Below are 9628 nucleotides of genomic sequence, written 5' to 3' on the forward strand. Positions count from 1 at the left end.
ATGCCCCCAGAATTGGGGTTGTCACACCTACTACCCAGAACCTGCCAATTCAAGGGTCCCCCCACCCATCTACCCCCACACTGGGGCTCCTTGCCTAGCACCCCACAATCCAGAGGTCCTGCCCATCAGCCGGGCAGGCTGTTGTTCAGCCAGGGAGATGTTCACCCAGGTAGACACCCAGCCTGGTGATTGGTTCTCTGACAAGCTGTGGGGGACATCTGGACATTGGGTGTGGCGGCAGGGCAGGAGCATCACCTGTGACATTCACATTGTCTGGACAGAGACACATAATTCTGTCTCTCAGGAGAAGCACAGAGAAAAGAAAAGAAAACAATCTTTATCTCTACTCCTTTGTTTTCCCCGTGTAGAATTTAGTATGGAGATTGTTTACCTGAAGTGACTGCTTAATTAGATTCTAGTCAAAGTTATTTAATGACCAATGACCAATCAGATCCAGCTGTGTCTCGGACTCTCAGCAGAGAGTCACAAGTTTCTTAGAAGTTTGATAAGTAAGTAAGAAGTAAGTATGTAGAATAGTACAGTATCTCTTTAAATAGTATATTAATGTAATAAAACATAGTTTTAATAAAACATATCCTTCATCCTTCTGATCTGGAGCAACCGCCTTCCCGAGAGCGTCCTCTTGGAGAAGGGGACAGCTCAGCGCTCCGGACGCTCATGCCACACGTTGGCACTTGAAGGTCGACAGAGAGGAAAAGCAGACGGGGAGGGTTCTTTGTACGGCATTCCAGGGGCTTTTATTGACAGCACACTGAAGGCAACCAGGGACAAAGAACCAAGAACCAGCCAGGGTCCAGGGTCATAAATGGGACAAGGTGGGTGGAGAATCAGGGCTGAGGGCTGATGGGTTGAGGGAACAGGGGTGGCACAGAGGCAGGGTTAAAGGGTAACAACCAACTGGGATCCAGGGGAGGAGCGGTAAGGAGGGGTTCAATTGGGAAAGCAGAAGTGGGGAACATTCTAGAAGTGGGGAGGAGAAAAGAGATGATGTAACTGGGACCATTGATGTAAAGGTGCAAGGAACTGTGGGAGAACGTCTTTTGTTGCCCTAACTTGAAGGGGTGTTTCTTCCCAAGGCATCCCTGCCTCAACATCCCCTTCCATGTCTTGGGGTGCAACAACTGGAAGATGCCCATGGGGGAAGAGATTGGGAGGTCATCATGGGGAGGGATATGGTGGCAGCAGAGGATGGATGGAGCCCATCAGCCAGATGTTTACCTAGGGCAGCATCTGGTTCTCCAACAGGTTGGGAGGGACATTTGGGGCATTAAGGGGTCACCCTGGGGGCGACAGGGGGATGAGGGACACCATGAGGACACGGGGGGACATGGTGGTGAGAGACATTCAGGCCAGAGATTGGTTCTCCAATGTGGGGAACATCAGGGGTCACCGTGGGGGTGGGGCACACAGCTGGACACGCACAGGGGATGCAGGGTGGCAGACGGAGGGGGGTGGGTCACTGTGGGGGAGGACATGGAGGGACAAATTGAAAGGACAAAGGGACATCATGGAGGGCATGGTGGTGATGGTAGTTGTGGTGGTCAGGTGATGATGATGATGGAGTTGGGTGTTTAAGATAGGGGTGGTGATGATGGTGTTAAGTGATGAAATGGTGATGCTGTTGATGAAGATGGTGACGGTGTTGATGTGTTGGGTGATGATAATGGAGATGATAAAGTTCACTGTGGTGTTGATGATGCAGACCAAGGTGTGGGTGATAGTGACAATGATGGTGACAGTGATGCTGAGGATGATGATGGTGTTGTCAATGTCATGGTAACAGTGTTGGTTGTGTTGGAGTTGACTATAGTGATGATGGTATTGATGATGAAGATGATGGTGTGGGTGTTGATGATGATAGAGATGATGATGGTGTTGCTGGTGTCATGGTGACAGTGTCAACGGTGTTGGATGAGGAAGATATTGATGTTGGATTTAACCATAGAGTGGGTGATGGCAGGAGTGATGAGGATGAGGTATGTGGTGATGATGATTGTGATGATGATGATGATGGTGTGAGTAGTTTCATGGTGATGGTTTCAATGGTGTTGGACGAGGAGGATATTGGTGATGCAATTCAGCATACTGTGGATGATGGAATGAGGTATGAAGGTGAGGTATGTGGTGATGATGATGATGGTGTGAGTAGTGTCATGGTGATGGTGTCACTGGTGTGGATGATGAAGACAAAGGTGAAGATGAAGAAGATGACAGTGATGATGGTGCTGTTGGTGTTGTGGCGACAATGATGGATGTTGATTGTATTGAGTCATGATGATGGAGGTGTGGGTGATGAAGATGATGATGCTGTGGGGGATGAGGTTGATGGTGTGGGTGGTTGTGGTGATGAAGATGATGGTGATGATGAAGGCCACCCCTGCTACTTTTTGAGGGCATTTCACATCTCGATGGGGCCCAGCGCTGACAGCGCCATCGGCACTGGAGCCTCAAAGATGTCGCAGTTCAGACCCTCAAAGAGCACCCTAAGATAAGGTCAAGGTGGGACAATTGTCCTGGGCTTATCTTGGACCTTGGGGGAGGTCAACAAAGCTGGGGGAGCAGAATGGATCCCTGGTGGTGGACAAGGAAATCCAACCCAGCAGCCGAGCTGGAATCGGCTCCAACTGGGTCAAAGGGAATTCCAGAGGGGCAGATGGTGACCACCGACTCACGGCCACCGAACCCAGAAACCTCCGGCTGAAGAGAAGGGACAGCCTGAGCTGGGACTAATTAGCACCCAAGGCCAGGGAACTGTTAAACCTATGGCATTGGAGAGCTGTGTAGCCCAGGAGCACTGACTCCTTGGTTTGCTAAAATGGACAAACAGGGAAGAGTTCAGAATGACCTCAGGACCCCCCACCATGGAGAAGCTCTGGGGGAGGAAGGCTCAACAGGACGCTGCTGGATCCATGGGTGGTGCTGACCTTCTGACTGACCTCTCTCCCTCCCTTCTCCATTTCTCACCCTCACATTTCATTGTCCAGTGAATTCCGTACTGTTGACTTTGGCACGTGGTCCATTCTGCCCCTGAATTTGGGCAGAGGCACCTCAAGAATGGGATCGGAACACTGGGCATCCTTTAAGTGACCTCAACCCCGCCCCATTCCCGACAGCCATGAGTCCAGGAGTGCTGATCCTGGGGCAGGGAAGCGCTGTCGCTCCCAGACGGAGCAGAGGAGCCAGGGCTCCAGGCTCCTGTCCATGATCCACTCCTGCACTGACCCCAACGTGTGCTCCCTGGGGTTGCACCGGGGCTGCCCCAGAGCCCTGGGCAGAACCTGTTTCCCTCTGTGCCCCAAACCCTGGGGGTTCCAGAGGCGGCTCGGGGTGCTCCTCGTCCCTCCAACTGTGGGGAGATATTCCAGGGTGTCCCAACCTGCCCTGCCCAGGGTGCCAGGCAGATGGAAAGGGAGAGGGACCCCTGGAAGCCCCCAGAGTCACTCTGTTCATGGTGAGGGAGAAATCAGAGGTGGGGGAGAAATCCAAGGGCTGAGAGAGGGGACACAGAACACACAGGGAAAGGGAACAAAGGCGGGGACACTGAACACACACATGGACATGGGAACACACACAGGGACATGGAACACACACAGGGACAGGGAACAAAGGCAGGGACACTGAACACACACATGGATATGAGAACACACACATGGGTATGAGAAAAGCACACATGGATACACGGGGTTGCTTTGCTGAAGGGTTTTATTGATTATTCCAGGGAAATTCCCAGGGCTCCCGAGGAATTAGGGGGGTTCTCTAGGGATGATCATCTCCTCATGCCGCTGGAGAGGGACAGGACGCGAGTGTCACCACCAGTTCCAGGCCTGAAAGGAATTGTGACCTGCCGTGTCCACAGGGACATGAGAGGGCCCTTGTTCCCATCCCTCCCTGTGCCGGGACCTGTGGCAGGAGAAGGGATTTGGAGCCCCGGATATACCTGGGACAGGACTTGGCTCCTGAGATCCCAGAGCCCCCTCAGCCTGGCGCAGCCCAAAACCTCCCAGAGCCCTCCCTGCTCCCACAGGGACACTGGGTGTCCCCAGAGCCCCCCAGTGCAAGGAAAGCCTTGGGGACAGCTCTGTCCACCTCAGCCCAGGACATGGATCAGGGACAGCCCCGTCCAAGTGCCTCTGCCATCCCCCAGCTCTGCCCACCCCAGAGGGCTCAGGGATTCACCCTGGCCCCCGAGGATCTTTTGTGGGGCTGGAGACCCCCCCAGGATTTCTCACCGGGGCATCCAGAGGGGCAGCCGGGCATCACTCCTGCAGAAGCTCCACCTGCTCAGCCACGGGGGGCTGGGAGAAAGGCGGGGTTAGAGACACACTGGAGGATACTGGGGCATGTTGGGGTGTACTGGGGCATGCTGGGCTGTACTGGGGCACAGTGGGGTGCACTGGGATGCCCTGCAGTGTCATGACCGTGAGAGGCAAGTCTCTGGGCCAGCAGAACTCCAGGTACCCACCTCAGACCTCTTCACTCGTGGAGGGATTTTTGGTTTCTGTAGAGAGATGGGGAGATGTCACTGGTCACTGGGGTGTCCCCCGTCCCAGCAAGGCATGGGGGCACCCAACTGGCCCCCAGTTCCCACACGGTAAGTCCCAATTCCTGGACTTACCGTAAGGCATCCACCTAAACCTCCTATAAAGCTGGACTGCAGAAGGAGAGCAAAGGTTTAGTCTGGATTGGCCCTTGTGGGGCTTAGGGGGTCACAGGCATCCCCAAGCCCCATGGCTGCCCCTGGCCTGAGGGGAAAAATCCCTTCTGCTCCCCCCAGTGCCACTTGGGCCAGTTTCACCTGACCCCTGTTCCTGCAGGGAGCAGGTGGGGATGGAGACAAGGAGAGCGAGGGGAATTTGGGGCCTCCATGGAGGAGGGGATTGAGTGGGACAGGGGGGCTCAAAGGCAGAGAACTGGGGGGAGCTGGGGGCCCCAAGGGATGAGGCTGGGGGTGTTGAAGTTATGGGAGATAGGGAATGCGGGTGGGGAGGCAGCAATTCCAGTGGGGGGGGCATGGGGGCTGAAGTGGGGGTGGGTGGGGGCAGGAGCAGGCAGGGCCAGAGGACCAGAATGGATGGGTTTGGGAGGGGCTTGGGCAGTGGCAGTCAAGGAGGGCATTTGGGGACACCACTGTCATGGAGAATGAGAAAGGGAAAGGACTGGAGGGAGAGGGAACAGGAAATGGACTGGGCATGATGCTCTTTGGGGGATGACTGGGGTGCACTGGGATGGGTGGGAACACAGGGGGGACCCTGGGAAGGTGCAGCCTTGGGCAGCTCTGGGGTGTGCTGGCATGCACTGGGGTGCACTGGGATGCCCTGGAGGCTCTTGGCCATGGGAGGGGAGGGTCTGGGCCCAGCAGAAGAACTCAGGGTACCCACCTTGCCGTCAGTAATGCCACCAACTTGCTGTGGAGAGACCATGAGATGTCACCAGTCACTGGGGTGTTCCCAGTCCCAGAAAAGGCTAGGGGTGACCAAACTGGCCCCCAGTTCCCACACTGGTGCAGCCAGCTCCAGGACTTACCCCAGCACATATGGTTTCACCACTGCCCTCCATGGCTGCCTGGGGAAGGAGAGCAAAAGGCTGGTCAGGGCTGGCCCTGGTGGGGCTGGGGGGGACACAGGTGTCCCCAGCCCAGCCTGGCCCATGGCTGTCCCCTGCTCTGAGCAGGGGTGCCAGCGGATTTGGGGACACCACTGCTGGGTGAAAGGCATTGGACTGAGGGGAAAGAGTGGAAAGAAGACCCTGGGAATCATCGGGGGGTGGGGGAGCATTCCCAGTTTGTGCCAGTTCAGCCTGGCTTGGGACTGGACCAGTTGAGCCCAGTTTGGCCAAGTTCAGCCTAGTCTGCGCTTTAGTTAGCTTGCACCTCTCGGTCCCGCTTCAGCCCGGTTTGGAATTGGCCTTTGTCCTTGGGTGGCAAAGAGGAGATGCTGCCGAGGTGGCTGAGGGGAGCAAGAGGATGGGATGGGGAGGCCCAAAAGGCCGGGATTTGGGGGGAGCAGGACAGGAAAGCGCTGGGACCCTCCCAGGGAGGAGCTGTGTCCGACCATCCCCTGGGGAAGCCGGGCTCTGGCAGCAGGAGTTGAATTGCGGGAAGGGGAAGGACAGAGCCAATGGTGGCAAGGAGAAAGCGGCAGCGCCCGGGGCTGGGGAGCCCGGGGCAGCCCCTGGATTGGGAAGAGCCCCCAGCCCTGAGCCCACCCCGTGGCCCTGGAGCCTCACCTTGCTCTGTGCTGGGAGGCACAGCAGGATGGAGAAGAGCAGGGCCACGCCGAGCACAGCCACCTTCATCTTCCTCTCGCTCTGGGCAGCGCTGGGTGAGGCTGCAGCAGGTGAGGAGCACCTTTATCCCTGCCGGGGCTCCTCCCTGCACCCTCCCTGCCAGCCCCCAGGCCAAAGCCCGGCTTGGCACAGCCCCCAGCCCTGGCCACCAGCCCAGTTCTGGCCCAGTGTCCACCCCACCCCACCTGTGGCACGGGTCCAGCCCCTTTGCCCGGCATCCCTCCAGCTTCCTGCATGGGGCAGCTGCCCCTGGAGGGGCCCAGGCACCTGGGGGGCTAGGCAGGGGCAGGCAGGGAGCCAAAGGCATCTGGGGACCCTGTGGGGACAGCCCCCAGTCCAACCCAATCCATCCTCCAACAGCCCCCAGAGCCAGATCCCCCATCTCCTGCTGCCCCTTCCCTCCCAGAGCTTCCCTTGTGGGACAGCCCAGAGCTGAGCCCAGCCCCAAACCCAGCGTGGATGAGTTTGGGGCTGGGGCCAAGGTCCCACTCCAGCCCCTTGGCTGAGCTGAGGGCTGCACTGGCCCCACTTCCTTGGACATCCGGACCCCAAGATCAGGGAAAACGGGGAGGTGTGAGGACAGCGGGGTCTCAGGCCATGGGAACAGCTCCATGACAAGGATCTCCAGGCTCTGGAGGGGCTCTGGCGAGCACTGGGGAATGGTGGCACTGGGACACCAGGGCTGGGCTTGGGGCAATGCCGGGGTGGCCGCAGTGTCCGGCTCCAGCCCATTCCCGGCACTGCAGTCCCAAACTGCTCCAGGCCCTGGGGGAAGATCCCCTGCCCAGCCCCCCCGTCCCACCCTGGACCTCTGCGTCCTGCTGGATCAACCCAATCCCGCTCTGCTGGGCTGTCCCACCCATCGGCGCCCAGGGGCTCTGCCCCAGCAGGGCTGTGGCCCCAGACTGGGCTGGCACTGGGACACAGCTCCCACAGAGCCCCTGGCCCCAGGGATGGCCCTGCCCTGCCCTGGGCCCTGCGCTGGCCCTGAGCAGGGCTCACCTTCCTGCCCGAGGGTCCCGTGCTCCTGTCCCAGCTCAGAGCCCCTGTCAGGGTGACCCCCGAGGGCACAGATCAGGGACAGTCCCTGGCAGGGCCTCCCGGGAGCTGCCAGTGCCTCCAATCTCCACTGACATTCCGTGACATTTCCAGGAGATGTTCCCTCCTCACGGGCCACTGACCACACAGAAGGGACCTGTTGTGGGACAGCTGGGGAAACTCTTCAGGCCCCTGACTTGACTGTTTGCGTTGGGTTTTCCCGAGGAGCCAGCAGTGATCTGGAAGATTTCCCTTTTGCCTCTTGGTGCTTTGTGCCTCCTTTGCTGGAGAATTGAGGAGTGTTGATCCTGGAGGGGCCCAGGGGAGGTGAAGCTGGTCAGCAGAGGAATTTACAGGCCCCTGGACACCTGAGGGGCCTTTCCAAATTACCCCAGCCATGGGTTCATGGAACACCTCATGGAAAAGGGATGCAATTTTGGCTGCCAGAATGCAGCACCCCTTGGGGCTGGAGCTGCAAGGGTCTGCAGGACTCCCAGTACAGGGAAGGGAGAGGCCAAGCCAAGGGCCCATCCTCATGCCCACATTCTCCTCCTGCAGCAGAGCTGCTCCTGCACACCAGAGCCGTCCCCAGCCTTGAGCCCATCCCTGCAGCTCTGGGGACTCACTTGAGCACCTGCTGGGCTGTCTTGCACAAGCCCACGTTGCTCCAAGCCCCATCCAACCTGGCCTTGAACACTTCCAGGAGTGTGGCAGCTCACTGCACCCAACCAACCTGTGCCAGTGCCTCACCACCCCCATCATCCAAAAGCTCCTCCTTAGGTCAGACCTAATTCCAAGCTGTTGCAGTGTAAGGCCATCCCCTTTGTCCTCTCACTGCAAGCCAGGTTCCAAGTCTCTCTCCATCTTCCTTCGAGCCCCTGTTCCATATTTCTCATGGTTTAACCCCAGTGGGCAGCTGAGGCCACACAGCCCTTCACTCATGGCCCCTCTCGCGGGATTATGGAGAGACTTGGGAGGGTAAAAGTGAGAAAGAAAACTCATGGGTTTGGGTTAGGGCAGTTTAATAGAGAAAGTGAAAGCTGCTCACACAACCAAAGCAAAACCCAGATTTCATTCCCTGCTTCCCATGGGCAGGGTATCCCATGAGAGCAGGGATTCCCATGAGAGCAGGGCTCCACCACACATAATATCTGCTTGGGGAGACAGATGCCAGGACTCTGAGGCTGCCTCCATTTCCACTTCTTGCTCCAGTTGTTTGGCTGAGCGTGATGTCCTGTGCTCTGCACTCTTCCCTGGCTCAGCTGGGATCAGCTGTCCCAGCCCTGTGCCCTCCCACATTGCTGGGCACCCCCAGCCCACTCACTGCTGGCTGGGAGGAGCAGACCAGGCCTCAGGGCTGTGCTTGTGCTGATCAGCAGCTCCTGAACATCTCTGTGCTCCCAGGTCTGTTCCCACTGCATGCCCAAAGCGGCCCCTCTGAGCAGCTCTGCAAGAATCTGTCCCTGGCCCCTTCTCCCAATCCAGTCCTTCTTCCCGGCTGCCATCCACTTCCAAACCCCTCCAGCGGCCCTTGGGACAGGAAAAGAGTGCTCTGGGTTTGTGTTCTGCCTCCACAGTCTGTGGAGGAGTATTTGCATCAGACCCAAGCTGAGGATCACAGGCTGGTGGTGAAAACTTGATTTGGCTTCTGAAGCCAGTGGGAGGTTTGCCTGAGTCACCGTGAATCCCAGGGGTCCCTGGCTTTGTTTCCAGGATGATCCTGTCCCAGCTCAGAGCCCCTGTCAGGGTGACCCCCGAGGGCACAGATCAGGGACAGTCCCTGGCAGGGCCTCCCGGGAGCTGCCAGTGCCTCCAATCTCCACTGACATTCCGTGACATTTCCAGGAGATGTTCCCTCCTCACGGGCCACTGACCACACAGAAGGGACCTGTTGTGGGACAGATGGGGAAACTCTTCAGGCCCCGACTGTTTGCGTTGGGTTTTCCCGAGGAGCCAGCAGTGATCTGGAAGATTTCCCTTTTGCCTCTTGGTACTTTGTGCCTCTTTTGCTGGAGAACTGAGGAGCGTTGATCCTGGAGGAGCTCAGGGACATTGCCAGGCCCTGGACACAAACGTTGCCATTCTGGATGATCCCAGCTGTGGGTTTATGGGCTCTGCACAGACGTGCTCCTGTTTCTGGGTCAGCAGCTCACTGGCACATGGAAATGTTCCCAGTTTGGTGTCCGATGGAGAGATGGGTTAGACAAGTGACCGGGAGGGGTCTGAGGTGCAGCTGATACATCCTGGACTGTGTACCTTCCTTTCCCTGAGCAGGACTGTGAGC

At 57.7% G+C, this 9628-nt stretch overlaps 1 long non-coding RNA gene across 1 annotated transcript; it reads right to left on the bottom strand.

Moving 5' to 3' along the window:
- Positions 1–3668: 3668 nt before the first annotated feature.
- Positions 3669–4521, bottom strand: LOC137467484 (uncharacterized). Its single transcript, XR_010995527.1, has 3 exons — positions 4484–4521; positions 4251–4298; positions 3669–3845 (listed from the first exon to the last, which is right to left on the bottom strand). It is a non-coding gene; the product is annotated as an uncharacterized lncRNA (long non-coding RNA).
- Between the last annotated feature and the right edge of the window lie 5107 nt (positions 4522–9628).

The sequence above is a fragment of the Anomalospiza imberbis genome, unplaced genomic scaffold (assembly GCF_031753505.1).
Source record: "Anomalospiza imberbis isolate Cuckoo-Finch-1a 21T00152 unplaced genomic scaffold, ASM3175350v1 scaffold_65, whole genome shotgun sequence".
Lineage (NCBI taxonomy): Eukaryota > Metazoa > Chordata > Aves > Passeriformes > Viduidae > Anomalospiza > Anomalospiza imberbis.